Source organism: Saimiri boliviensis, chromosome 13 (assembly GCF_048565385.1).
Source record: "Saimiri boliviensis isolate mSaiBol1 chromosome 13, mSaiBol1.pri, whole genome shotgun sequence".
In the NCBI taxonomy this organism is placed as follows: Eukaryota; Metazoa; Chordata; class Mammalia; order Primates; family Cebidae; genus Saimiri; species Saimiri boliviensis.
The window spans coordinates 105,035,068-105,062,669 of record NC_133461.1 but is presented as its reverse complement, the minus strand read 5'-3'; the positions used below and the strand labels follow the sequence as shown (position 1 = coordinate 105,062,669).

The window sequence follows — 27,602 nt, the reverse complement described above, 5'->3', positions numbered from 1 at the left end:
ATATCACAATAAATGTACCAAAATATACATAATGTGTACATTTATTGTGATATTATCTGGCTATGATATTACAAATAATAATATAGAGTGTGCACACATGGTATATACACATTGTGTGCACTCCCTGTGATATTAGGAGAAATAGCTTTCTAGGATATTATCAATAATATTACTTTGATATTTTGAGTAATGACATATGCTGAATATTACAAACAATATTACAGAGAGTTCAAACATACTCTACAACACCTATGATATCAGGAGTAATATATTTTAAAATATACACCCATATCAACCCAACATTGATATTAGGAGTCATATCTCTTTAAAATACATACCCAAATCAACCCCTGCCAGAGGGCGAGTAAAATCTCCCGGGCCCTCCCTTGCTGCTATGAACCCTCTGGCTAGGGGGCTGTGCCCACAGCAGCCATTTAGAAAATTTGGAGTAATGTGATTCTGGGAACCATATCATAGGGAGCAGATAATGTTATTCTTTTTTTTTTTTTTTTTTTTTTTTAGGCACAATAACACTAGTTCTAGTTACGCCTCTGTGATACTGACAAAAATATCCTCATTCCCCTTTACATTAGAATAGAAATCACAGGGACGTTTCACCCCTTGCAATATTTAATTCAATTTAATTATTTTTTTCTGTGGACGTTAGTTACCATATCAGATTGTGGTGTACGTCTCTTGCCATATTGAGAGTATTACCATATGGGCAATAATATCATCCTCTCCTTCCCTGGATATTAGGAACAAATCACAGAACAGGTGTACAGCCCCAGTCACATTGTGAGTAATATCATCTTTCATCCCCTAGATATTATGAACAATATCACTGGGGTTTTGTGCGCTTCCTGAGATATTTGGAGTAATATCCTCTCCGTTTTTGGATACTGGAAACAATATTACAGAGGTGGTGTACACTTCCTCTGATATTGAGGGTATAATCATCCTCTCTCCCCCGGATATTAGGAACTTTATCACAGAAGCATTGAACACTGCCTGTGATATTGGAACAATCACAGAGTGTACACTTGCTTTCACGATGAGAGTAATATCTACTTAGGATATTATGGATAATACCACAAAATGTACACACGGGTGTATTTTCATTTTGATATTAGGAGTAATTTTTATCTAATATACTAAAAATAATATCCCACAATGTACTCATAGTGTATACATTTATTGGGATATTACAATTGTATATCATATGTACAATATGTACATTTATCGTGATGTACATGTGTGCACAATACATATGTACAAAATGTGTACAATATGTACATGTATACGTACATAATGTGTACACAATACATATGTACATGTATACAATAGGTACATTTATTGTAATATCACAATGATATCATATAATCACAATAATAAATCACAATAAATAATATTGTACACATATACATATGTATTGTTAGACATTATGCACATATACATTTATTGTGATATTACAATATGTACATTGGTACATATTGTACTAGAGGTATACACTAATGTGCACATATATGTTCACATATATATGCATATGTACATACATGTGCACATGTACACATATGTACAATATGCACACGTGTACATAATGTACACATGTACAGATGTACAATATGTATGCATGTACATATAGGTGCACATTGTGTACATTATGTACAATATGTACACGTGTACATATATGTGCGCATTATGTACACGTGTACAATATGTACGCGTGTACATATAGGTGCATATTATGTACATATGCACAGCCCCCTATCCCAGCTGCAGCGGCACCACACCATGAGCAAGGGAGGCTGAATTGCCCTAGTTGCCAGCAGGGGGCGTGTTACCACTACACTGAGCAAGAGGGCCCTGCGGTGTTCCGCCATTAGAAGGGGCACCCAAGCCCGCCGTTTCAGATTCCGGAGATGTGCATCCATCACAGCGCCACCCTGTGTCGCCTTACGGAGGTTTGCAGAGTTGCCTTCTCCTCAGTATAGACGTGTGGGGCATTTCGAGGGTGGAGCTGCAGACCCTGGGGCACGGGTCTAATTGTAAGAAGGCCTTGCAGTGGCCCTAGCCACCAGAAGAGGGCGGGGGCCCATCACAGGGAGCAAGCGGGCCCTGCCCTGCCCTGCCGCCAGCAGGGGGCGCCCGAGCCCGCCTTTTCAGATGACATCACGGCGCCGGCGTGCGTTGCGTCACCGCGCCGGCGTGCGTTGCGTCACGGCGCCGGCGTGCGTTGCGTCACGGCGCCGGCGTGCGTTGCGTCACCGCGGTCTGCTGAGTCGCTTTCTCTCAGTGGATCCCTGCGGTAGCGTGTTGGCGGAGCTGCTTCATCCACAGCATAGACCTAGCGGGCACAGCCTCCCTTTGGGACAACTCTGGGCCTCCTCCACGTGAGTAAAATCCTTCCTGTTTGCAGACCGGCTGCTTAGGGTCAGAGATTAGTAAGAAGGTCTCCGTGCGGCAACGTGGACAGCAAAAGCCCCAGGGAATCCTGCCCGCCGAGGTTCCCCCCACCCGAGGCCGGGCGGCTGCCGCGGGCGCCGCAGCCTCAGAACACACGCAGAGCGTTCCTAAGGCACCTAGACGTCCGAAATGCGAATCCAACATCCGCAGTGCCCGTGTAGAAAACGGCTGTGATGCCAACGCGCGGCCTCCGTCCGCAGGGTGACCATCAGATCCGCGCCCATGCGGCCCACACAGCGGTTGGAATCGTCCCCACTGACCTACCAGTGCCAACGCTGAGACTAACGAGTGGTTAGGGCTTAGGGTGAGGATTCGGGGTTAGGGGTTAGGGTTAGAGTTGGGGGTTACCGGTTAGGTGTTCGGGTTTAGGGGTTAGAAGAATTTTAGGCAAAATAAATTTCAACAGTTTATTCGAGCAAAGCAGTGATTCGTGAATCACGCCCGAAGCACCAGAACGGCAAACAGGGCCGGGGGGCTTCGAGCTCTTAGCGGTGGCAGCGAAGTGACGTTTCTCCTCGGCTCCAGCTGGGTGACCGCCTGTTGTGGGGGTGGTTCCCTCAGCGTCCCTAGTCGTACAGCCAGCTGGCGGCTGGGCTACGTGTCATTGTCTGGTTGGTTAATGTTTTTCAGTCTCTTTAAATGCCTCCAATTCGGTTTCTATTTGCTTAGGCAAGGCCTCAGGCTGACCGCTTCCTCCTGTTTTGCTTTAACGTGTCGAAACCATAATTCATTTTCATTTTACTTTATTGGCATTCATAGAAGTAAATTCACATTTTTGTTGTTATTCAGTAAGTCTGTTTAATTGGCAACCTATTTGTGATGGTGCATAAAATGTTGTCTGTACATCATTAGCATCTTAGATTGGATAAAATATGTTAACTCTTTTAAGCTTGGTCATTAAACCATAACAGGAGTTGAGTTGTTTTATTTCCCCCTAGGCTTTAACCATTTAAAATACACTCAAGCATCTCCTAATGATGTGGATTCTTTCTGAGAAATTTATCCTTAGTGATTTCATCCTTGTCCAAACACCAGAGTGTCCTTTTAAATCCAAGATGGTGTAGCCCACTCCACACATAGGTTACATGGTATAGCCAATTGCTCCCAGGCTACAAACCTGTATAGCACGTGTCTGTACCGAATGCTGTTGGCAACCGTCAGACCATAATGACTGTGGATTGTGATCCCAAAATATCTGAGTCGGGTCTCAGCCAATTTAGAATGCTTATTTTGCCGTGGTTAAGGACATGCCCCTGACACAGCCTCAGGAGGTCCTATCAACATAGGCCCGAGGTGGTCAGGGTAGAGCTTCCTTTTACACATTGTAGAGAGACAGGAGACACCAATCAACATGTGTAAGATGTACAGTCGTTTGGTTCAGTAAGGAGGAACAACTAGAGGTAGGAAGTGGGGGTGCTTCTAGGTCAGAAGTAGATAAAACAAAAGGTTGCATTCTTGTGAATCCTTGATCAGCCTTCCGCTGAATACAATTTAGTCTGGTTCAGTGAATCTGCATTTTTACATATGCAGTAGGGCAGAGGAATGTCCTGATCTTGGCCTGCCACACCCGACTCCCGGGTTCAAGCGATTGTCTTGCCTCAGCCTCCCGAGTAGCTGGGATGGCAGACATGCACCACCACGCCTGGGTAATTTTTGTATTTTTAGTAGAGGTAGGCATCCACAATGCCCATCCTACTATTGGTGTATTTGCTTTGGTTGGGTATCTGTTCAGATATTTAGGCAGTTTTAAAAACACTTTTTTTTTTTTTGAGACAGAGTTTCGCTCTTGTTACCCAGGCTGGAGTGCAATGGTGCGATCTCGGCTCACCGCAACCTCTGCCTCCTGGGTTCAGGCAATTCTCCTGCCTCAGCCTCCTGAGTAGCTGAGATTACAGGCACGTGCCACCATGTCCAGCTAATTTTTTGTATTTTTAGTAGAGAAGGGGTTTCACCATGTTGACCGGGATGGTCTCAATCTCTTGACCTCGTGATCCACCCGCCTCGGCCTCCCAGAGTGCTGGGATTACAGGCCTGAGCCACCACGCCCTGCCGACACTTATGTATTTTGTAAATATCTTCTCATGTCTTGTCTTTTTGTTCTCTGAATACAGTTTTTCACAGTAGAATGCTTAGTTTTATAAAGTGTGTTATCAATATTTTCATGAATTGGCATTTGATGTTGTGTGTTAAAACTCAACACCAAACCCAACATCACGTAGATTTTCTTTTAGTTTTTTATAGTTTTGTATTTCAAATTACAGTCTCTGGACTATTTTGAGTAGGTTTTTGTTTTTATTATTTTGTGTATATATTCATTTCATTCTACATGGCTTCCAAAGTCTTCCATGACCATTTTGGGAAGGATATGGCTGCAGTGGGTTTCATTTTCGTTTGAATTTTCAAAATTGTTACACTGAATAAATTGAACATTGAATTTTATAGGTATTTCAGGACAACCATGCCGGGGTGCACGTCCACCAAGAGACTGAGCAAGAGTGTCTGTGATGAGCTCTGGTGCCACCAGAGGGCGCCTGAACCCACTCCTGACCAACTTCCCTCTCTGGTGCCGGAAGCAGCCAGGAGCTTGACTTCCTCGGGGCAGCACGAGGGTCCTGTCAACTAAGCATTGTTCATTGGTGAGTAAAAAGCTTCCTTCCCTCTCTGCACTCAATAAAAACCCTGAGTGCAGAGAAGAGAGTCTTTAGAGTACTCAGCAAAGGAAGAAGTTCATCTAGTAAAATGAAATCCCCAAATCCCACTATTACAACTGCACCCTGATATCGTTGTCAATTCTGAGACACAGTGGCTGCTAGTATATGTTCTCACAGTGGCCTCTAATATAATCATCACACCGTGCCCTAACATTACTGTGATACCCATATCATGCCCTAACACCAATATAATATCCACATCATACTCTAATGCTAATCTAATATCCACACCGTTGCTTCTAATACTAATGTAATACTATCCACACTGTGCCCTAAAGCTGATGTAGTATCTACACTGTTCTCCAACAACGATATAATATGTACACCATGCCCTAACATGAATGTACCCACACAGTAGCCTCTAATACTAATAAATACATAATATCTACTAAGTGGAGTCTGTTGACATTGAGGCTTTTACAAGTGTTCACAGCTTTGGATGAAGTGTAGCCTCTATAGTGGATTTTGATGATGTCTCTGCTTTTCTGGCATAGTATTGACATGGCTGTTTTAAAAAGTAATTTACTTTTTAATAATGTCATACTTGTAGGAAACTTCCAGTAGCAGTGCAAAATATAACCTGTTTCTTTTCTTAGAGTCCCCAGCAGTTATTGCTGCACCAGATTTGCAATGTTCCACAAAATGCTCCAGTATATTTTACCCAAAGCATGGACACTGTCCTAGGTTACCACCACATAACCCCTAGATCAGGAAATCAGCATGGTTCCTATGTGATAATTCAGTTCACAAACTCATTTCACTTTTACCTCCTGCCCCACCTGGGAGTATAATGTGTTTTTTCATCCTGATCCAGTTTTCCTGGCACTGTTCCCAAGACTTTTCCTGCATATTTATGATATTGACACATTTAAAGAGCATACAAATTTTTGTTTGAACACCCGTTTTCAGGTCTTTGGGGTATATCCACCTAGGAATGGAATCACTGAGTCATATGGTAAATCTATTTGTAACTGTTTGAAGAAACATCAGATTATTTGACACATATGCTGCACCATTTCATACTGTCACAAGCAGGTTTAATAGTTCAAGTTTCTGCACGTCTTTGTCAAGACTTGTTTTTAGTATAACTATTCTAGTGTGAATTAAGGTGTATCTCTTTATGGTTTTAATTGTGACTAATGATGTGGAGCATGTTTCAAGTGCTTGTTGGTGAAGTGTGTATTAAAGTTCTTCATTGGTTTTTAGATTGGATTGTCTTTGTTGTTGAGTTGTAAAAGTTATTTATACATTCTGAATAATAGACACTTACGAAGTATCTAATGTGCAGATTTTTTCTTCCATTCTCTGGGTTACTGGAACATAATGAGTTTATGTGTGGCCTCTGCCCCCGTGTCCTGAGGCAGAGCGCTAAACCTTTGGAATGTATGAAGTGATGTGTCTTTTGCATGCTAATAAGATGACTGATGGCTGGGGCACCTGGACAGCCTCAGTGGGGCTGGTTGCCAAAGAAACCAACCTTGTCATTAGAGGATTTGAAATTTCAGTCTCCTCCCCATCGTTAAGAAAGGTAGAGGTGCTGCTGGTTGAGTTGAATACCTAAAGGCGCTATTGTAACCCATCTGTCTGTAACAAAGGACAGGGTTGGGAGAGTATCTGTGTTGCTGAACATGGGGAGATGCCAGAGGATCATATCTGGAGAGGACATGGAAGGCCTGCACCCCTTCCGCACACCTCACGCTGTGCATCTCTTCATCTGGCTGTTCATTTGTAGCCTTTAAAATACCCTTGATAATAAGTCAGCAATAGTAAGTACACTATTTTCGTGGGTTCTGTAATGTGCTGTAGCAAATTACTGAAACAAATAAGGGTGTTGTGGGAGCCTCCAATCTGTAGCCAAGTTGACAGAAGTTAACCTGAGAACCTACTGTTTGTGATTGGCATCTGAAGGGGTTACAGTCTTGTAACTGAGTACCCTTATTTTCTTAAAGAAGGAATGTATTATCTTTACTTTTTTCCTTTTCCTGCACTTCCTACTTCACTTTTTAGGAATGTAATTATAGGCTTTATCTTCTCTCCACTAGACACTTCCTACTTTGCAAGCTTTTTAAACTGTTTACTTAAAAGTTCCAGGGACAAAAACTTGAAACAAACTAGGCACCTCTGGAACTCTCCCCTACCAGGAGATTGCCAGGATGCAACAGTCCATTTACAACCTAGCTCCACCCCATGGTGTACTAGCAAGACCACCTGATGGATACAACATCAGAGCAAGTGCCATAGACCCTGCACCTCTTCACCCCTTCCCCTTCAAGCCATTCTGCCAAGTCTCCCTTTCAAAGCTCCTGCTTTTTGCCCTGAAAGTGGATGCTGTTCCCTTAAGTCAGGAGCTGATACATTCCCTTCAGCTAAGCTCTGGCATAAAGTCTCTTTTGAAATTATCATCCTCGTGTTTACCATCGTCTCGTGTATTGCAAACAAGCTGCGTGACCTGTTTTCCTAGGACTGAGCCCTTAGCCTGCGGGGTTTGGTACTTTTTCCTGGTAGTGTGAGAATTGGATTGCACTGAAGGACGCCCAGCTGGTACCCAGTATTTGGTCTGTGTGGGGAAAAAGCCCATGCATCTGGTAACAGAAGTGTTCTGTGTTGCATGTTGAGAGTGTACTAGAAGAAGATATTGTTTTTCCTTTTCTAACAATTTTGTCTTTCAACTTTTTTTTATCATGTCTTCTGAGGCATAAAAGTTTAGAATTTTGAGGAAATCATCTTAACCTATTTTTCCTTTTGTGGTTTGTGTTTTTGGTTGTCAGATCTGAGAAAACGTTACATCCTAGGTCATGAAAGTTTAACTTTGTGTTTTCTTCTAGAGTTTTTAGTTTTCCCATCTTTAGCTCTTTGATCCATTTTAAGTTAATTTGTTAATGTGATATGAGGTAAGCATACAATTTCATTTCCCTTTATGTGGATAGCAAGTTGCCTTACATCACTTGCTGAGGACAGCATTCTTTCCCCAGTTTAATGGTTGTGGATCTTGTGTAAAATCACTTGAGCACAGAGGCACTGTTTTATGTGTGGACTTCCAATCCAATCCAATTGATCTTTCTGTTTATTCCTGTGCCAGTATGATGCTGTAATAAGATTTGATTTGTAATAAGATTTGAAATTGGGATGTGTGAACCTCCAAATTTGGAGTTACTTTTCTGGATTGGTTTGGCTATTCAGGGTGAATTTAAAATTCCGTATGAACATTGGGATTAGCTTTCCCATTTCTGTCCCAAGACCTTTGGGATTTCTGTAGGAATAACATTGAATCTGTAGTTTGCTTTGTGTAGTTTGTCAAACCTGGCAAATGCGATCTTCAAATCCATGAATGTAACATGTTTTTACATTTAGTTGGGCTTTGTTTAATTTCCTTAAGCAATGTTTTATAATTTTTCCCATCCAAGTCTTGCTCTTTGATTACATTTATTCCTTATTATTGTTATTGGTCTTATTTAAAGTGAAATTTTTATAATTTCCTTTTCAGTTTATTCATTGCTAGTGTATAATATAAAATGGACTTTTTTGCCAGGTGAGGTGGCTCACACCTGTAATTCCAGCATTTTGGGAAGCCAAGGCAGGCAGATCACCTGAGGTCAGGTGTATGAGACCAGCCTGGGCAACGTGACGAAATCCATCTCTACTAAAAATACAAAAATTATCTGGGTGTGGCGGCTCATGCTCCCAGCTACTCAGGAGCCTGAAATAGAAGAACTGCTTGAAACTGGGAGATGGAGGTTGCAATGAGCCAATCCAATTGGAGTACAATCGTGCCATTGTACTCCAGTCTGGGTGACAAGAGTAAAACTCCATCTCAAAAAATAATAATAAATAAAATAAAATGGATTTTTGCGTTGATACTGTGCTTGTAAGTTTACCCAATTTGTTTACTATCTCTGATAATTTTTTAAACATTCCCTAGGAATTTCTATGTATGAGATCAGGTGATAATTGATCCTTGAATAGTTATTATTTTCTTTTCTTTTTTTTCAAGGTTTAATCAAAGCTTGTATATAAGATTACTTTATTCCTGCATGTTCTCAATTGTTTCTTCCTTGTATTTGCCCTTTTCCTTTCCTACTTGGCGAGATTTGTCTTTCCGTTCAAGGATCTTTTTGCCGTCTTTGTCCAGTTTTAGCCTAGTGATAACCACCTTGCTGGGGTGAATGCCTACATGGACAGTTGTGCCATTAGCCTTTTCCCGCTGCACCCGTTCAGTGTAGATTACATATTTCTTCCTGTAAACCTGGACTACTTTGCCAATCTGCTGACCTTTATAGTGTCCTCGTACAACCTGAAGTTCATCATCCTTTTGGATGGGCATGGATCGCACGTTGTACTTCTGTCTCAGCTCTTTTTCCAAAGAGGGGAGGACATAATCTTCCTGCGAATGTGGGACGGTGCATTGAAACGCCTTTTGCGATACTTGCTTCGGTCAGAAGTCACAAAGGGATTGAACTTCATTTTGGCAGCGCTTAGGTGATGGCCGCAAAAGGGAAGAGAGCTGTTATTTTATTTTCTTGCTTAATTGCCCTACCTGTATTTTCCAATATACTATTGAATACAAGAATGAAAGTAGGTATCTGTGCCTTGTTATTCTATTAGGAATAAACCTTTCAGTGATGACAATTATGTTTATTGTTGGTTTTATAAAATTGCTTTTTATCATATTTAAGAAAATTCCTTCTATGTCTAGGTTTGTGTTTTTTCTTGTGACATGGTGTTGAACTTTTTTAGAAGCCTTTTTTGCATCAGTTGACAGAATTCTGGGGTGTTTTCCATTCATTCTAATAATACGGTGTGTTACATGGATGGCGTTAGTGTGTGGAACCAGTGTTGATTTTCTGGGATAAAGAAATCATGTTCATGGTGTTTGATCCTTTCAAAATGCTGTTGGTTTTAATTTATTGTTATTGTTTTGAGGATTACTAAGTCTGCATTTTTGAGGTTATAGATCTGTAGATTTCAGTCCCTGAAATGGCGTGACCCTGTGTAGGATGGATCAGGATGGGATTGGGTACAGATTGCGGTTGGCATTTACAGAGTTAAGTGTGTAAGGGTATTACACAATCAGGACATAGGGCTTTACCAGTTAAAGATTATGGTATAAGGGCTCCAAGTTAGGAGGTTCAGGTTGGTGGTTAGAGCTCCATAATAGAGATTAGAGGGAGAGATTAGGCTGACTAATAGGGTTAGGTTGACAGGTCAGAATTACAGTTAAGGGTTAGAGTGAAAGTTTTAATGAGATTTTGGATTGGGGTTACATACAGGTTAGAGAAGGTTTAGCTTAAGGTAAGGACTAGAGTGGGTAAAAGTAGCATTAGGGATCAAGATTGAGGGTTTAGCTTAGGTTTGGTTTAGAGTTAAGGGTAACTGGAGTAAGGTTAGGGTTAGGGATTAGGATTAAGGGTTAGCATTAAGGTTTACAGTTTAGGAATTTGGGTTAGGATTTAGGGCAGTGGTTAGGGTAAGGCTTAGGGTTTTAGGTTTAGGGTTAGGGTTGTTAGGGTTAGGTTTAGAAATAGGGTTGGGGTTAAAGTGAGGAATTAAAGTTAGGATTAGTGTTGGGGGCAGGGTTGGTAGGTTTAGGGTTAGGTGTTAGGGTTGGGTTTAGGGTTTAGGGTTAGCGTTAGTGTGAGGGTTAGGGTTTAGGGTTAGGATTAGGGCTAGAGTTAGGGTTAGAGTTAGGCATATGGCAAGGCTTAGCAATAGGATTAGGGTTTGGGCTAGGGCTATGTTTAAGGTTAGGGTTTAGAGGTTAGGGTCAAAGGGTTAGGGTCAGTGTTATGGTTTAGGGCAGGGTTAGGCTTAGGGTTCATGGTTAAAGTTAGGGGTTATGGGTTAGGGTTAGAGTTAGGGTTAGGGTTAGGGATACAAGATCTGGAGTCAAAGAAGATTTTTTTGTCACTTTATAATTTGACTGCCCTATTTCTATCTTTAATGGGTTTCTGTCTTTAATGGGACCTGTAACCCATTTATTTCTCGCATTTGGAACACCTGTATTTTCCCAGTGCCTGTATCTCCATTGTATCTACTTAGTAACGAGCTTGCCTTTGATTTTACAGCTTCGTAGATGGAAGGGACTTGCCTTTTCACAGATGAGACTATGGACTGTGGATGTTTGAGTTAATGTTGAAATAAGGCTTGTGGGACTGTTGGGAAGGCATGGTTGGTTTTGAAATGTGAGGACATAAGATTTGAGGGGTCAAAGTTAAAGAAGCATAGGAATGTAGCTAAACAGAAAAAATTTTGCAAATCCATAATTTTTGTGAAAGAAATATATTTTATCATCTTTTATGTATAATATGTTTTAATGTTTTTTTAACCCAATGAAATGTGAGTTTTGTGATTTTGATCTTACTGTAGCAATGGTGTTATAAACAAAGAAAAAATGAATAATTCAGGATTGCAGAGATGGTAAACTATTAAAAGTAGTTTGGGTATTAAATTATTATGAAATAATTGTGTATTAAATAATTGTAGATCCAACAGTTGTGATTGAACAGATCTGTAGGCATATGTAAGTGCTAAGGCGAAAGTGAGAAGCAAAGCGGTTATTGTATGTTTATGTCGGAGGTAATCAATAGAGGAACTGGCTGTGCACCTTTACCTCTGCATCACCTTTGTTTTGTGCTGAAGCTGAGTATCAAAAACAAAACAAAATCACCACTTATTTCTCAAAGAGAGAGAAAGAATTATTTCCTTCAATTTAAGCATTTCTAAGTTGCTGCCTGGTGGCCTCTGGGCTCTTGGAGGAGGACAAGGAAGAACAGACCCTCAGGTGGGTGGGCGATGCACTTGACCCTGAGGATATCAGTTACCCAGCCCCCTATCCACCACCGGTGCCCAAGCCACCCTGCAGCCTAGACGTGGCATGGGAGCAGCAAGTGGCAGGACACCGCAGACCAGGGCCAAACCCCCAGCAGCTGGAATCCTGAGACTGGGCACCCATGCGGCAAAGTCAGGCAGTCAGCCCCACCGGCAGCCACTGAGTCTCATTGGTGTGGATGCAGAGTGCCCAGAGCAGGGGCCCAGAATCTGGAGAGGTGTCCAAGAGGAGTGGACCCCAGATGGGCTGTGCACCTGGTGACCCTGATGCCACCCAAGGGAAGCCCTGCCATCCTGCGCCAGTACCAGAGCTCCACCTGCAAACTGTGCATCCAGCATGGGCAGCAATGGGGGTCGGTGGGGGAAGGAGCAACCTCTGACTTTCCATGCATCTCCCGCTCCCTGACACCTGCCAGGCAGACCCCGGGGGCAGAGACTCAGCACTGAAGCCAGGCCATCCGCGAAGCCGCTCCAGTGCCGCAGGAGTGCCCATGCCAGACCCGATCTTCTTTGAGGAAGAGTGGGGCCACTGCAGGGTCCGACAGGCCTCCTCCTCCTCTATCATGTGAGATGTATGTAAGGATTGATAATGTTCCATCAGGAACTCATGTTTGTAATATAAAATGAGCGCCTGCTATCCTGTGCCTGTGGTTCTTGGACAGGCCTGTCCAGCCAAGGAGAACCCGGAGCCCAGCTATGCCAGCCCTGAGCGGCAGCCCCACCTGCCTGTGCACAACTGGGAGCAGCTTCCGGGAGCCAGGCGGCCACTGTGACGCAGGCGCACGCCTAACGGCTTTGCGGGGCTCGCTGAGTCTAATAGGCTGCGGGTGGAGAGTGTTGCTGCTGAAGGCTGTGGTGGACCCCGCTGGGTCGCGGATTCTGGGCTAGAAAGCAGATTTGGGATCGCAGATTGGAGGTTGGCGCAGGGTGGGGGTTGGAGGAGCCGCAGCTCGGGAGCTGGTTGTTGGGAATCTGAGAATAAGTCACCACCTTGAAGAAGTTCATCCGCTTCGGGAGCCAGGGGCCGAGGCGGAGCAGAACCTCAGCTCCTGGGCTCCATAGAGCCCATCTACACTGCTTCCGGGCACCGAGTCCCGGAAGCGGAACTGCTGAAGATCCATAGGGCGGCTGTCAGGGGCAACTCCCTGGCGCGCAGGAGCGGAGGCCTGGGCTCCCGGGGCAAGCTGCACAGGTAGTGGGGCCCAGCCCGGGGTGGGAGGGTTCCCTAGGCCCGGCTTCCCCCCTGGGACGGGGCCTTTGAGGGCACCGGGCACCCTCGCAGCAGCGGAGCCAAATGAGCCTCAGCTGCTTTATATCCTTCCTAACAACCCAGCTGGAGCAGTTGGTGGAGAGTGTGAGTGATTTAACTCACAAAGTTAGGCATATACAGTGTTATTTTTAACGTTCACGTTTAAAACATGGCGTTTTATACGTTACAGGAGGTCCTACTGAGATAACTCATTCCCCTATCAAAAATACCGGGAGTCATTTTCAGTAGGCGATAATTTCTCAGATGAAACTGCCGGTTATATATAGATCGGTTCTTTACTGAAGGGTCTTAGAGGGAAACTTGGAAGTGGGAGGTGGGTTTTGTGTTCTTGAATGAGAAGACGCATTTTTCTCAAAATGTAAATTCTTCTGAGTTTATCAATTTTACATAAACAATGAAAATAACAAGATTTTAACATTTTTGTACGACGCCTACTGTTTTTTACTATTGTGATGACATTTTAAATGATTTTATAATGGACTGAAAAAATACTGGCTTCTCTAGATATTAAAATATACCATTAATTTCTATAATTAATTGTTTACTAACAACTGAAAATACACATAAATGCATGGAACAGGATGGGAAATCCAGAAACACTGAAATGATATAAGATATATGTAAGTGTTGATAATGTTAACAGATATGAATAGGAAAGGACGAATTATTCATGAAAAAAATGCCTGCTCTTTGAAGAAAACTAATGAAATTTTGTATTACAAACATGAGTGCCTGATGGAACACAGATTGAAACTTTTACATATGCAAGTGAGCAAAGTATTAGAAGAAAACACAGATGTTTATTTTACAGGTATATTTTATGTTGACAAAGGCCTTCCTCAGAATGATCTCAGAGGCAGGCATTCTGAAGGTCGATTTAGCAAACTAAAAATTAAAACTGTACCAGAAAAAAAAAAAAAAGAGAGAAATGAAAGAAAACTTACTTGGAAAGGATTTACTATGTTATATATATATTCAGATGAGAAGTGTGTTTTCATTTTACAGGGAATTCATTTAATTATATATCATGTGACATGTATTGTGCTGGTATGTATAGCATATATATTACATACATAATGTTAATGTATATCAGTTTTACAAATTAGATGAAAAGTTACATATCTACACATTAGATGAAAAGTGCATCTTCATTTTATAGGAAATTCTTTCAAATCAAATAAAAACTCTAATAAAAGTGGGCAAAGAACTTTTTTGCAGATTTACAAGTTACTTATGTACATAGGAAAAAATTCTTTGCATTTCTGGTATACGAATTTAAAATAAAAAATAAAAGAGGAATGAAACTGTTTTCTGTCCACAATGTGTGTGAGGATGTTTTGTACTGCTGCTTAAAGTTTAAGTTGCTGGCCGGGCGCGGTGGCTCAAGCCTGTAATCCCAGCACTTTGGGAGGCTGAGGCGGGTGGATCACGAGGTCAAGAGATCGAGACCATCCTGGTCAACATGGTGAAACCCCATCTCTACTAAAGATACAAAAAAATTAGCTGGGCATGGTGGCACGTGCCTGTAATCCCAGTTACTCAGGAGGCTGAGGCAGGAGAATTGCTTGAACCCAGGAGGCGGAGGTTGCGGTGAGCCGAGATCGCGCCATTGCACTCCAGCCTGGGTAACAAGAGCGAAACTCCGTCTCAAAAAAAAAAAAAAAAAAAAGTTTAAGTTGCTGGTAACTTTTTAAATAGACAATTTGGTGGTAAGTATTACATTTAAAAAATGTGTGTACTCTTTACCCATCAATGCCATTATACTAAAATACCTAGGAAGTGGAGATACATCCACTTTGTTTTTTGCAGCACTTATTTTAAAAAGAACAGATAGAGTGAATTCTATAAATAAATTTCTGTTGCAGCCAAGGGTGGAATAATATGTGACCATTGAATGTGACAATAGATATAGAAGTATGTTGATGTGCAAAGATTTTTTTTTTTTTTTTTTTTTTGAGACGGAGTTTCACTCTTGTTACCCAGGCTGGAGTGCAATGGCGCGATCTCGGCTCACCGCAACCTCCGCCTTCTGGGTGCAGGCAATTCTCCTGCCTCAGCCTCCTGAGTAGCTGGGATTACAGGCACGTGCCACCATGCCCAGCTAATGTTTTGTATTTTTAGTAGAGACGGGGTTTCACCATGTTGACCAGGATGGTCTCGATCTCTTGATCTCGTGATCCACCCGCCTCGGCCTCCCAAAGTGTTGGGGTTACAGGCGTGAGCCACCGCGCCAGGCCAAGATGTATTTTGTTACAGCCAGCAAGGAAAAAAGAATCAGTTTGATTATAAATACAAACAAACATCCTGTGGTCTTGTGTTAACAAAAAATGTGTACAAAATATAACATTTCTAATTTCTGGGCATTCGCACTTTAAAGTTTTTCTTATCTGTGATTGCTGCAGTGAGCATGTATAAGACTTCTAGTACAAGTTTATCATTATTATTATTATTTTTTTTTTTTTTTGAGATGGAGTTTCACTCTTGTTACCCAGGCTGGAGTGCAATGGCTCGATCTCGGCTCACCGCAACCTCCGTCTCCTGGGTTCAGCCAATTTTCCTGCCTCAGCCTCCTGAGTAGCTGGGATTACAGGCACGCACCACCATGCCCAGCTAATTTTTTGTATTTTTAGTAGAGACGGGGTTTCACCATGTTGGCCAGGATGGTCTCGATCTCTTGACCTCGTGATCCACCCGCCTCGGCCTCCCAGAGTGCTGGGATTACAGGCTTGAGCCACCACCGCACCTGGCCTACAAGTTTATTATTAATGGAATAATTCTTGGGAAGAAGAATATGAATGTTGCCCAGATAAAAATAATCTCTCACTTTCTATTTTTTGTTATCATCATTATTATTATTGTGTGTTATTATCTTTGAACTTTTAGCCTCTTCAGAAATAAAAAGGAAATGTTTTTATCTGTGTCCAGATTTTATGTATATATTATGTACATATATTTTTCTTACATGTAGATTTATCTCATATATGCAAACAATGATAGTCATTTCATTTTACTTGTATCCTTTGAAAATAAAAATAACAAATATAAATGATTACTATTGCAAAAATACTGCTTTATAGGAGTTTGTTTAAAAATATTGAACTCCCGGCCGGGCGCGGTGGCTCAAGCCTGTAATCCCAGCACTCTGGGAGGCCAAGGCGGGTGGATCACGAGGTCAAGAGATCGAGACCATTCTGGTCAGCATGGTGAAACTCCATCTCTACTAAAAATACAAAAAATTAGCTGGGCATGGTGGCGCGTGCCTGTAATCCCAGCTACTCAGGAGGCTGAGGCAGGAGAATTGCCTGAACCCAGGAGGCAGAGGTTGCGGTGAGCCGAGATCGCGCCATTCCATTCCAGCCTGGGTAACAAGAGCGAAACTCTGTCTCAAAAAAAAAAAAATTGAACTCCCCATCTGTATTTATCCATTCTTCATTCCATTTACTCATCAAACGTAACCTGAGTACCTATTATGTAGCAGACATAGTCTTACTATCTCTCAGGACCCTTCTATCCTTAAAACTTTGTGTTGACCTGCCCTGTCTGCACAAGCTGAGAGATTTGGAATGGGGATATTAGGACTTAATCTCCTTTAAACTTTATCTCCCATCTTTAAAACAAAAGAATTTCTGAAGTTAGAAAATAGTAGAAGATAACCTTTAACTGCCATCTCAAAAGTTTATCAGTCTTAAACACTAATATTAATCACTGGAAAGTCTGATTTGCATATATTCTGTAAATGTAATATGTAACATACCTATTCATTTGAATCATGAGTTTCCTTTGGATTCAAGTTGTTTGAAAAATCCAATAATTAATTTGTTTAAAAAATGGGTTACTGTTATTTCAGTTTTCTTTCCCTATAGTACCTTTAAGAACTGAAATGTGTGTAAGTGCCAGTTATATCCCTAGAACTGCCTTAGACCTGCTGAGTATACCATACGCTACTTAATGTTAAGGACTCATGGATTGTGTGATGCCCCATTATTATATATTTCAATAAAATAATTTTTAAAATGCTACCAATTATAGTTGTAATAAATCATGAATTATGAGCGGCATTCAAGTATCAGAGGTGTTAAAATGTGACCTACTCTTTAAGTCATCCTACAAAGTAGGTATAATTGTATTATTTAATAAAATTTTTTTGTTAAGTAGCAGTAATAGAAATAATCCCAGAACTCTGGGAGGCTGAGGTGGGAGGATCACTTGATGCCAGGAGTTTGAGACCAGCCTGAACAACAAAATGAGATTCTTGCTCTACGTAAAATTTTAAATTAGTAGCTGGGCATGCTGGTGCACATCTGTAGTCCCGGCTACTCAGGAGGCTGGGTATGGAGGATCACTTGAGCACAGGAGTTCCATGCTGCAGTGAAGTATGATTACACCAGCCTGGGCAAAAGAGTGAGACTTTGTCTCAAGAAACAAAAATCTAACAATTTTGAGTTGTTGCTGTAGGAACTATTTTGAATACTTTACGTAGTTTCTCATTTAAGCATCATGATGTCCTATGAGATAGCTCTTATTGTTGCTTTTATTAATGAGGAAGTCAAGGCACAGGAAAGCTAAGTAATAGCTGGCAAATGACAGAGTTTAAAGTGGGACTGAAACCCTAGTTGAACTGAATCCAAAGACCAAGCTCTTTTTATTCAAATAGGCTGCTGTTTCCATTAAGGTAGTGAGGAATAAGAGCTAATAAGTATTGTACTTTCTTCAAGAAAAAGAAGGAAGAGGAAAAACATGCTATTTAATGTTGACAATTCCATGAATGACTGTATGTTTTGAGAAACTGCACTACAGTTTCCTAAAAGGTCCTCTTACTCTTGTACTACTGCTCTGCATTTGGCCTGTGCCAGGGGCTATGTGGAAGTGGTCACTCTCCTGGTGAACAGAAAGTGCCAGGTTGTCCTTTGTGACAAAACAGAACACCTTTAATACAGGTATGTAGTAGCCAACTCTTTCAGAATGACATGGGTTTGATTTATATATATATAATTAAAATAAATTTATCTTATTTAAATATAACTAGTTGGTGAAACCTGTGGAATGTGTATTTTGAATTCTTAGCATTTAAAATCTATTTCTTGATCTAATATGGACAGGCTGTACATTGCCAGGAAGAGGCTGGTGCCAGCATTCTGCTGAAACGTGGCACCAACCCACATCTTAAGGATATCTATAGCATCACTGCTCTCCATTATGCTGGGTATTGTGAGTGTATGTTACTGGCAGAAAAACTGCTTTCTCATAATGCAAATATTGAAGCAATGGACAAGGTGTAGATCAATCAACATTCTTTTCAAAATATTTTATTTTAACATTAACATAGGTAAGGGTCAGTTTTTTAATATTTGAAAGCTCAAGCATTCACTGAATGCAAGCAAATTAAGTTATTTTGAAATAATTAAATCATATTTTAAATAATTTGAAAGAGGCATTAAAGGGCATAACTTTTTAAAATACACTTTGGAAAATATTTGTGAATTTCTTAAATGTAAAACCTTTTCAATTTTTTTTTTAATGCAGGGTTTTGTTTTTTCTTCCTAATTGATGTAAAACAGCACAGAAAAGCAAATAGGCCCTGGAAATAGGCTTTATCTCAAAACTCAAACAAAACTTAAGCAACTTAGAATAAATGGACATCTCACTGCTGCTGACAATTTTCAAAAAACTTGATGTATCTCTCAGTGGCAAGGCTTAAGAGGGAAAATTGGGAAGGGAAAAGGAGAGCCATTGGGAATACACAGGTCACTTGGAAATTAGATAATAAGGGAAAATGCCAAGAAGAGTCTTTTTAGTTTGTTGTTCTTCCAGTTTATGTGTTGAGACTAGGTGCTCTTTAGCTTTGGGGCTAATCAATTTTGGTTTGAAAAAGAGAGTGAGTTAACACTTGCCTAGAGATTAATTTTAGAAGGACTCTGAGGAAACCATATTGGCAGTGAATATGTGGTGACAAAATGAGAAACACTTCAACAGAAGGTGAAACAAATTATTAACTGACTTATTACCCATCCAGGCAGAAACAGCCACTTAGATCTAAGAGTCTAAACTTTCCACTCAAATCTAGAATGTCTTGATGGAAAGGTGGCAGATAAGGAGCTTATTAGTAGCAAAATAAAGTTGGATTTTGAGTTTTTGTCCCTGTTCTGTTCATACCCATGAAAATTAAATGTAGATTCAATAAATGACTGTCTCTTACTCTTTTCTTTTTTTGGCCAGATCTACAACTGATAAAGGGAATTAGCCATGTGGGTGAGGGATGAGACTGAAGTGATTGCCTGCTGCACTAATTCTCAGAATTGTGCATGATAGTGACCTGAGCAAATTTTGTTAAAAATCTAAAACTTTAGGCTTTCCCCTGATGCTTTTGATGTAATAGATCTAATAAGGCCTGAATGTGTATGTTTAAAATGGTTTCTTGAAGCTGGGCACAGTGGCATGTTCCCTTTGTCCCAGCTTGAGCCTAAGAGTTTGATTCCAGCTTGAGCAACATAGTGAGACTCTTATCTCTAATCACAATAATAGCAAAAAACAAAAAACAAACAAAAAAACCTTGAGGTTTGGATACACTCCTGTTTAAGAACCCCAGAATTGATAAGTGCAATATATACATTTGTATATCTTAAAAAATGTAAAAAATTTTTATGTGAGTTGGTGTTTGCTAGGTGCTACTTTCTTCAAAGTTGTCCTTTTCAGTAAAATTAGCCTGACTTGCCTGTCTTTCTCTGTCTGTGACTGGGAAGTGAAAGGGAATATTATTGGCAGTATCTCTTAGCTTACAGAATAATACATTTTTTCCGCACGATTAATCATTCACTGCATTCAGAGTCTTTAAAAATTTGCTTATGGGTAATCTTTCAATAAGTAGAAGCTGACTCTAATGATTTCATATCCATTTGTCACCATACTGGTGGTTATGTGTCAACAAGTGTTCATTACAAGTTGGGTTTTCTCAATTAGAATAATAGCTAATCCTAAATTTTTTTTTTTAGTTGAAGCTGTATTATGATCTATCTCAGTATGTCTGTTAAGTTTATAGATTTTTAGCATAACCAGGATGTCAGCTTTACACACTGAAATCCATGAAGTTGATATAAATTTGATGTAAATCAAAATTCTTTTGATTAAAATAATTTTCCTAGAAATTATTTTAATAGTTTTGGCAGTCATGTAAACTATTTGGCTATCAATCTGGGAAAATTATATAGAAATAGATTGTATATGAATACATGTTGGAAAAATTCTTGAAGTGGCTACTATGAGTCTTAATAGCAATTTTTATCATATATGAGGGCCTGATTTTTTTGGCAAAACATATGATACTAGAGAAAGAAAATATTTTACATGCAAATACTTGGAATATACACAGCCATCTAGTTTCACATTCACAGCAAATAAAACAACAAAAGGGCTATATTCTAAACGTGCACAAATTTTTTGCCTCTATGAATTGAGTCAACATGTAAAATTTAGAAGACTTAGGCAGAAATCTGTACTTCAGACTTGTCTTAAAAAAAGCACAAATATGGTGTCCCCTGAGTTTCTATCACTGTTGGCCTGCTGTGCAGAGGATGCTTCTTTATAAAAGGCATATGTTCTCCAGTTTGCTATTGTGCCCACATCAGTACTTTCCTTACTCAGATAACCTTCCTTTGTCCTTGTAAGTATTTGAGTTTGCAACTCTTATGTTGTAATTTTGATAAAGATTTCAAGGCTTTTAAGTCAATGTGTATTTGTTTATAATATATAGTCTATAGATTATATAAATCAGTTATAGGGTTGAATTTTAGAATTTAGTTTAAAACTCTGTCTATACCACAGATAATCATCTTCCCATACAAATGCCTAGAAGTTTTTTTAGGTTATTCCAGGTTATACTTAGATAGTTTATGAATATTGCAGACATTATATCTTTCTCCTCAGCAGTCTTCCTTAAAAATGCAAGTGACTTATTGACTTTCATTGTGCTAGAAATAACCCATATGGATCAGCATGAGAACTTTTATTGATAAGCCATTATATCTGTATTTGCTTTCTATTTAGCCTAAAATAAAAAGTAATTTTAAATAGCCATTTAAATGGAAACCAATAGAAATGGATTTAAAAAGTAGAGTTGCATTAGGGTCCCAGCATTACCATTACAATTGAAAATAGAATTTCTTACTGAGCTTTGGTTTTTTAAATATTTATTTTTAAGTTTTTTAAACCTCTCTTACGCAGAACATACTGAGCTTTATAACAGTTAAGACAAAAATTTGTTCTCTTGTATTAAAAGAAATCCATGGACTATTTAATAATATGGAAAATATGTATATTTGAAGCCAATCACTCTTAATTCAGAGCTCATTTCATTAGTGACTCGGAGCAGGAGTGCCTGACTTTGGCATCTGGGATCCTAACATCATTCATAGAAGTGAATCAAGCAAGTTTGTACCACCCAGAGGAAACCTCAAACTGTATTGGGAAGCTCTGGAAACTGTATCTCTGAAACTCTTAATTCCTTAAATGTTAACATTTGCCACAAAATGTCAGATAGGTATTAGGTAAAGTTCAAGAGATATCTTGATTATTGGATATAAAATACAGTTTTGTAGTACTTCTCATATGCAGATTGTCATGGAGTCTTTCTCTTGGGGTACAATAAGCAAATATTCTTTGCAATATAGGTAAGGAAACACTGCTCTAGAGGTAATAATTTAGATCATTAATTTATGTAAAAAACTTAAAGTATTTGCTACTGTGTTTTAGGTTTGGGGGGCTGTGGAGATAAAAGATCTTTTCTATCTTAATAGTTTTACTTTTTTCAGAAGAGTCAGATAGTTGAAATAATACAGTGGATATATTTTTGACTAGTTAAAAAATTAAAGTTCTATGGTAATTGAATGTAGTCGGTTAAGATAGACTTTGTCCTTTTGTTTTTCTTCTGATATTTTTAATCATAAGATCTGATGATATGTGTTTTACGTATTTAGAAAACATGATTTGTGTAGATATTTGCCACATAATGGAAACAGTTGAGGAAAATGACACCATGCATTATCACACAGCACAAACTGGAGCATCTTGGTTTATGGGGTGGGTTCAGATAGACACTGTGTTCCTTGGAAGGGAACACGTTCAAGAGGTTGTACTTTATAAAACTGGAATCACAGAGTCTTCCATACATACTTTCAGTTGGAAATAAGACCAGGCAGTGAATGCTATAGATAAATACCCATGCGCCTCACTGATCCTTTTCCTTTGAGGGATTGTGGGTAACCCCCCATATAGGTACCATGGAAGGAGAGCTAAGCAGAATCCTAGCACAATTAAGACCTAGAGAATATCTCAGTTTATAGTGTTACTATTCAGTTATTTCCTTTTATATAATCCTTTATATAATCATGTATTAATTGATAGAATTAGGGCTTGGAGAATATCTCATTTATAGTGTTACTACTCAGTTATTTCCCTTTATACAATCCTCTCTATATAATGTTAGTTCATAGAATGAGTGCCTAAAGAATATCTTACCACTCAGTTATTTCCATATATATATAGAATCCTATATCTTAGTTTATAATTGGAGGAATGCCTAGAGTAGACACAGTACAGAGCATGAATTAAGGAATAAGAGCTTATAATCGGAAGAATGTCTAGAGCAGACGCAGTGCAGAGCATGATTTAAGGGAAGAACAATTACACCAGAACAGAAATCCATGGCCTTGGTGGCAGCATTCAATATCATAAAAATACCCACTGTATGGCAGGCCCGGGACAAGAGAGTTGTAGGACCTTGCTTCAGTTCTTGTGGAAGGCTGCCGTCAGACCGACAGTTGCACCTTGGTGACTGTGGACTTTATCAGCTCTTGATACTGTGCTGCTCAAAAACCATTCCCCTATAGAACTCATTGGAAGCTGCCAGCAGGTAGTGTAGACCCTGACAGCTCTGTCACTGCTATGTGACTTAAAGCATCCTCCTATAAATCTTCTTAGTAGCTTGCCCATAGATAGAGGTATTGCACACTGCACCCTCTTCACTGCACATGGCCCACCTCCATGCCTCAGTGACATACGGGGGTGGACCCCTTATTGCACGTGGCCCTTGCCTCAATGACCTAATGGGAATGGACCCCTTGTTGTGCACTGTCCACCTCCCAGCCTAGGTGACCTAATGGGGGTGGACCCCTTGTTTATTGCTCATGACCCTATCACTATCCTTAAAGATGACTTCACTCACTGCCCTGCCTCCTAACCTATACACAATAAATGCTCATGCTTCTGGACATTTGGGGCCTCACCTGACTCCACTGATAGGTGGTGTGGCCCCCCAAGCCCAGCTGCATTTTCCTTGTACTTCTGTGTCCTGTCTCTATTTCTCAGTTCCTGTGCTTCAGCACAGCATAAGGGACACCCTAAGACCCTGTGGGCCATTAGCCCTACAGGGATGAGTTTGAAAACAATCTGTATTATGATGACATGACTCACCTATGACTAGATTCTTTGTCATGAGGGATGGCAAAGAAATCACACAATTTTGCTTTATATGAGGTTAAAAAATAATTTTCTTTTTCTCCTATGGAGGGGGGAAAGCATTGGCACATTCTGGTAGCAAGAAGGCATTGATATTTTCTTTCTTTTTTTTTTTTTTTGAGACGGAGTTTCGCCCTTGTTACCCAGGCTGGAGTGCAATGGCGCGATCTCGGCTCACCGCAACCTCCGCCTCCTGGGCTCAGGCAATTCTCCTGCCTCAGCCTCCTGAGTAGCTGGGATTACAGGCACGTGCCACCATGCCCAGCTAATTTTTTGCACTTTTAGTAGAGACGGGGTTTCACCATGTTGACCAGGATGGTCTTGATCTCTCAACCTTGTGATCCACCCACCTCGGCCTCCCAAAGTGCTGGGATTACAGGCTTGAGCCACCGCGCCCGGCTGATATTTTCTTTCTATGTATTTTTCCCATCAGATAGTACTGCCTGACAGCCTGCCATACCTCCCCAGTGTTTCTTAAGCTTCTCGCTGAATGTGAGGTGTGATTCGGACTAGGTAAGCTCCTAAAGGAGTGATCTTTCCAGTGGTTCTTTCTGTGGGAGGTAAAATGGCAGGTGAATTTGGGCCTTGTTATACGTAGAGCTGAGCATATAGCTGTAACTAAGTAAACCACCCACCACCTTCCCCAGAAGAGTATTAGCCAGAGTAACACATTGATATCTATTGAGTTCTTCTCCACTGGCAGCTGGAAAGTTTTTGCAAGGATCCTTGTTTCTGGTCTGATTCTTATGTTTTGCTGGCTCCTGGTGATAAGTCATTTTATCCTAACCTGAACAGTTTTAACTGCAGAGGTAGGGAGGCTGTGTTGTGTTCAACAAAATAAGTGAAGTAGTTCCCCCTTAAATGTAGGAGAGAGATTTCACGACTCCCAGTAAATGCCTGAAACCACAAATAGTACTGAATCGCATACCGTTTTTTCTACACATATATATCTGTGATAGCATTTACTTTATAAATTAGGCACAGTAAGAAATTAACAACTATAACTCATAATAAAATATATTGTTGTGGTTCTCACCATTTTTCCTGTGATTATGTGAAGTGATACAATGCCTGTGTAATGAGATGCAGTGAGGTGAATGAGGTAGGCATTGTAATGCAGTGTTAGGCCACTATGCACCCCCCTGAATCTAAGTCAGAAAAAAGATCATGAGCTGTGAGTGACCCTGGATCTCCAGGCCTTAATGATTTTGATGGCCGGCAACAGAAGGAGACCATGTTGATGACTAATGGGTGAACAGCATATGCAGTGTGGATGTACCGAACAAAGAGATAATTCACATCCTGGTCTGGATGGAGAGTCTCAATGTTTCATTGCACTTCTCAGAATGGCATACTAAAACTTATGACATGTTTATTCCTGAAGTTTTCCATGTAATATTTTTGGAATACAGTTGACTATTAGCTGTAACCACAGAAATCAAAACTGCAGTTGTAAAATCTGTGTTTGGACGGTAACTCATTTCTTGGTGTACAATTCTTTAAATCGTTAGAAATTCCAAACTGATGTCTTTTTGTATGCTAATGATGGAAGGCTGGAAGCCCCTACATAGATTCAGAATGGCAATTCGTCATTACCATGAAGACCATTAGAGTTTGAGATTTCCTGTCTCACTCTGCAGACTATGGGGCAAAGAGAAAGCCTGAAGGTTTTCAGTCACCAATGACCAGTGATTTACTTAATCGGTGGTGCATATGTATTGGAGCTTTCATAAAGACCCAAAGGGACTGGGCTTAGAAAGCTTCCAGTTTGCTGAATACATTGAGGTTCCTGGAGGATGATGTGTCCTGGGAGGGCATGTAATCTTCGTCCCACTTCCCCCACACTTTCATTATGCATCTCATCTGTACCTTTTGTAATGTTATTCATAGCAAACTGGTAAATATTTCTCTGAGTACTTTGAGCCATTCCAGCTATTCAGTTTAACCCAAAGAAGGGGTCCTGGGAACCTCAATTGAATCCCAAATTGAAGCTGGTTGGTCAGAAGTTCTGGAGTTTCAGACTTAGGGCTGATGTAGGGAGGCAGTCTCATGGGACTGAGCCCTTTATCTGTGGAATCAGATGCTATCTTTAGACAGAGAATGAGAAGTGAGTTAGAGGACACCCAGCTTGTGTTGTCTGCAGAAATGATTGCTTGTTTGTTGGTAGGGAAAACCTCTCTTACACGTTTGGTCATGGAAGCCTTCTTTGTTGATGATTGTTTCTGTGGTGTGGGAGCAGAGAAAAACATGGCAAGTCTGTCTTTTACACACATGTCGTGGATAAGGGAACTACTGTATACTGTTTTAACTGTCCTTCATATGTTGGTTCAGAAATCATGCTGTTTGACACTGGTAAGCCATCACACCTGATAACAATACCATTTTTAGTCTCATATGGTTTGTCTTAGATGACTCGTATACTGCAGTTCACTTGTAGATACCAAATTTTGATAAATGCATTCTTTGCATTTAATAAATACAAAGTAAGGACAGTAAGAATTCTTACTGCACTAATCACATACCAGTAGGTATAATTTATAATAATTCTAATAAGATCTCAGGTATGCTCCCAAAGGAATGCTTTGGAAGAAAGCATCAGTCCTATACTTTAAAGAACAATGGTCTAAAACATGCACACAAGGGTGCATAAGTTTTTTTTTCTTTTTTTGAGATGGAGTTTCGGTCTTGTTACCCAGGCTGGAGTGCAATAGCGCGATCTCGGCTCACTGCAACCTCCGCCTCCCGGGTTCAGGCAATTCTCCTGCCTCAGCCTCCTGAGTAGCTGGGATTACAGGTACGTGCCACCATGCCCAGCTAATTTTTTGTATTTTTAGTAGAGACGGGGTTTCACCATGTTGACCGGGATGGTCTTGATCTCTTGACCTCGTGATCCAACCGCCTCGGCCTCCCAAAGTGCTGGGATTACAGGCTTGAGCCACCGCGCCCGGCCTTGTTTTTTTTTTTTGTTTTTTTTTTTGTTTGTTTTTTTTTTGAGACGGAGTTCCGCTCTTGTTACCCAGGCTGGAGTGCAATGGCGCAATCTCGGCTCACCGCAACCTCCGCCTCCCGGGTTCAGGCAATTCTCCTGCCTCAGCCTCCTGAGTAGCTGGGATTACAGGCACGCACCACCATGCCCAGCTAATTTTTTGTATTTTTAGTAGAGACGGGGTTTCACCATGTTGACCAGGATGGTCTCGATCTCTCGACCTCGTGATCCCACCCGCCTCAGCCTCCCAAAAGTTCTGGGATTACAGGCTTGAGCCACTGCGCCCGGCCGCATAATGGGTTTTATGAAAGTAGAGTCTTGCTATGTTTCCCAAACTGGTCTCAAACTTCTGGGTTTCTCAAGTGGTCCTCCTGCCTCAGTCTCCCAAGCAGTTGAGATTGCAGGCATGCATGACGGTGCCTTCTTATGTTTTTAATATTCTGTATATTTATTATTGATTTACAATGCATTTCACCTTTTCCTTTAATAGATTCTGGGAGTTCTGATGAATCTGCAGTCAGGTAGGATTTTTCAGATTTAAAAAATTATATTAACTAAGGAAATACAGATGGAATAAACTAGAATCTGTTGAGTGTTGTATTCTGGGCTAACCACATTATTACGTGCTATGCATTTTCTCATAAATCCATCACAACATCTGTGTTCTTATAACCTACTCTTTATTAAATAGGCAACTGTGGTTTAGAGAGGTTGATTAATTGGCTAATGATCCCATAGTTAATAAAGTAGCTGACTCACAGTGAAACCATCAGCCTGCCTGGCTTCCAAATCTTTATTTTGTTCCTCAGCATAGATGGATAAAGATCTGTGCAGC

General features: G+C 40.6%; 1 long non-coding RNA gene and 1 pseudogene across 1 annotated transcript in view; one reads left to right on the top strand and one right to left on the bottom strand.

Moving 5' to 3' along the window:
• Window positions 1-5,242: 5,242 nt before the first annotated feature.
• Window positions 5,243-9,740, bottom strand: LOC141580879 (large ribosomal subunit protein uL24-like; annotated as a pseudogene).
• Window positions 9,741-12,865: 3,125 nt separating this feature from the next.
• The window catches only part of LOC120360626 (uncharacterized), a 30,411-nt gene continuing 15,674 nt past the window's right edge, over window positions 12,866-27,602 (top strand). The window contains exons 1-2 of the long non-coding RNA XR_005577084.2: window positions 12,866-13,194; window positions 27,258-27,288. This is a non-coding gene — a long non-coding RNA (uncharacterized LOC120360626). The remainder of the gene's footprint in view (window positions 13,195-27,257; window positions 27,289-27,602) is intronic.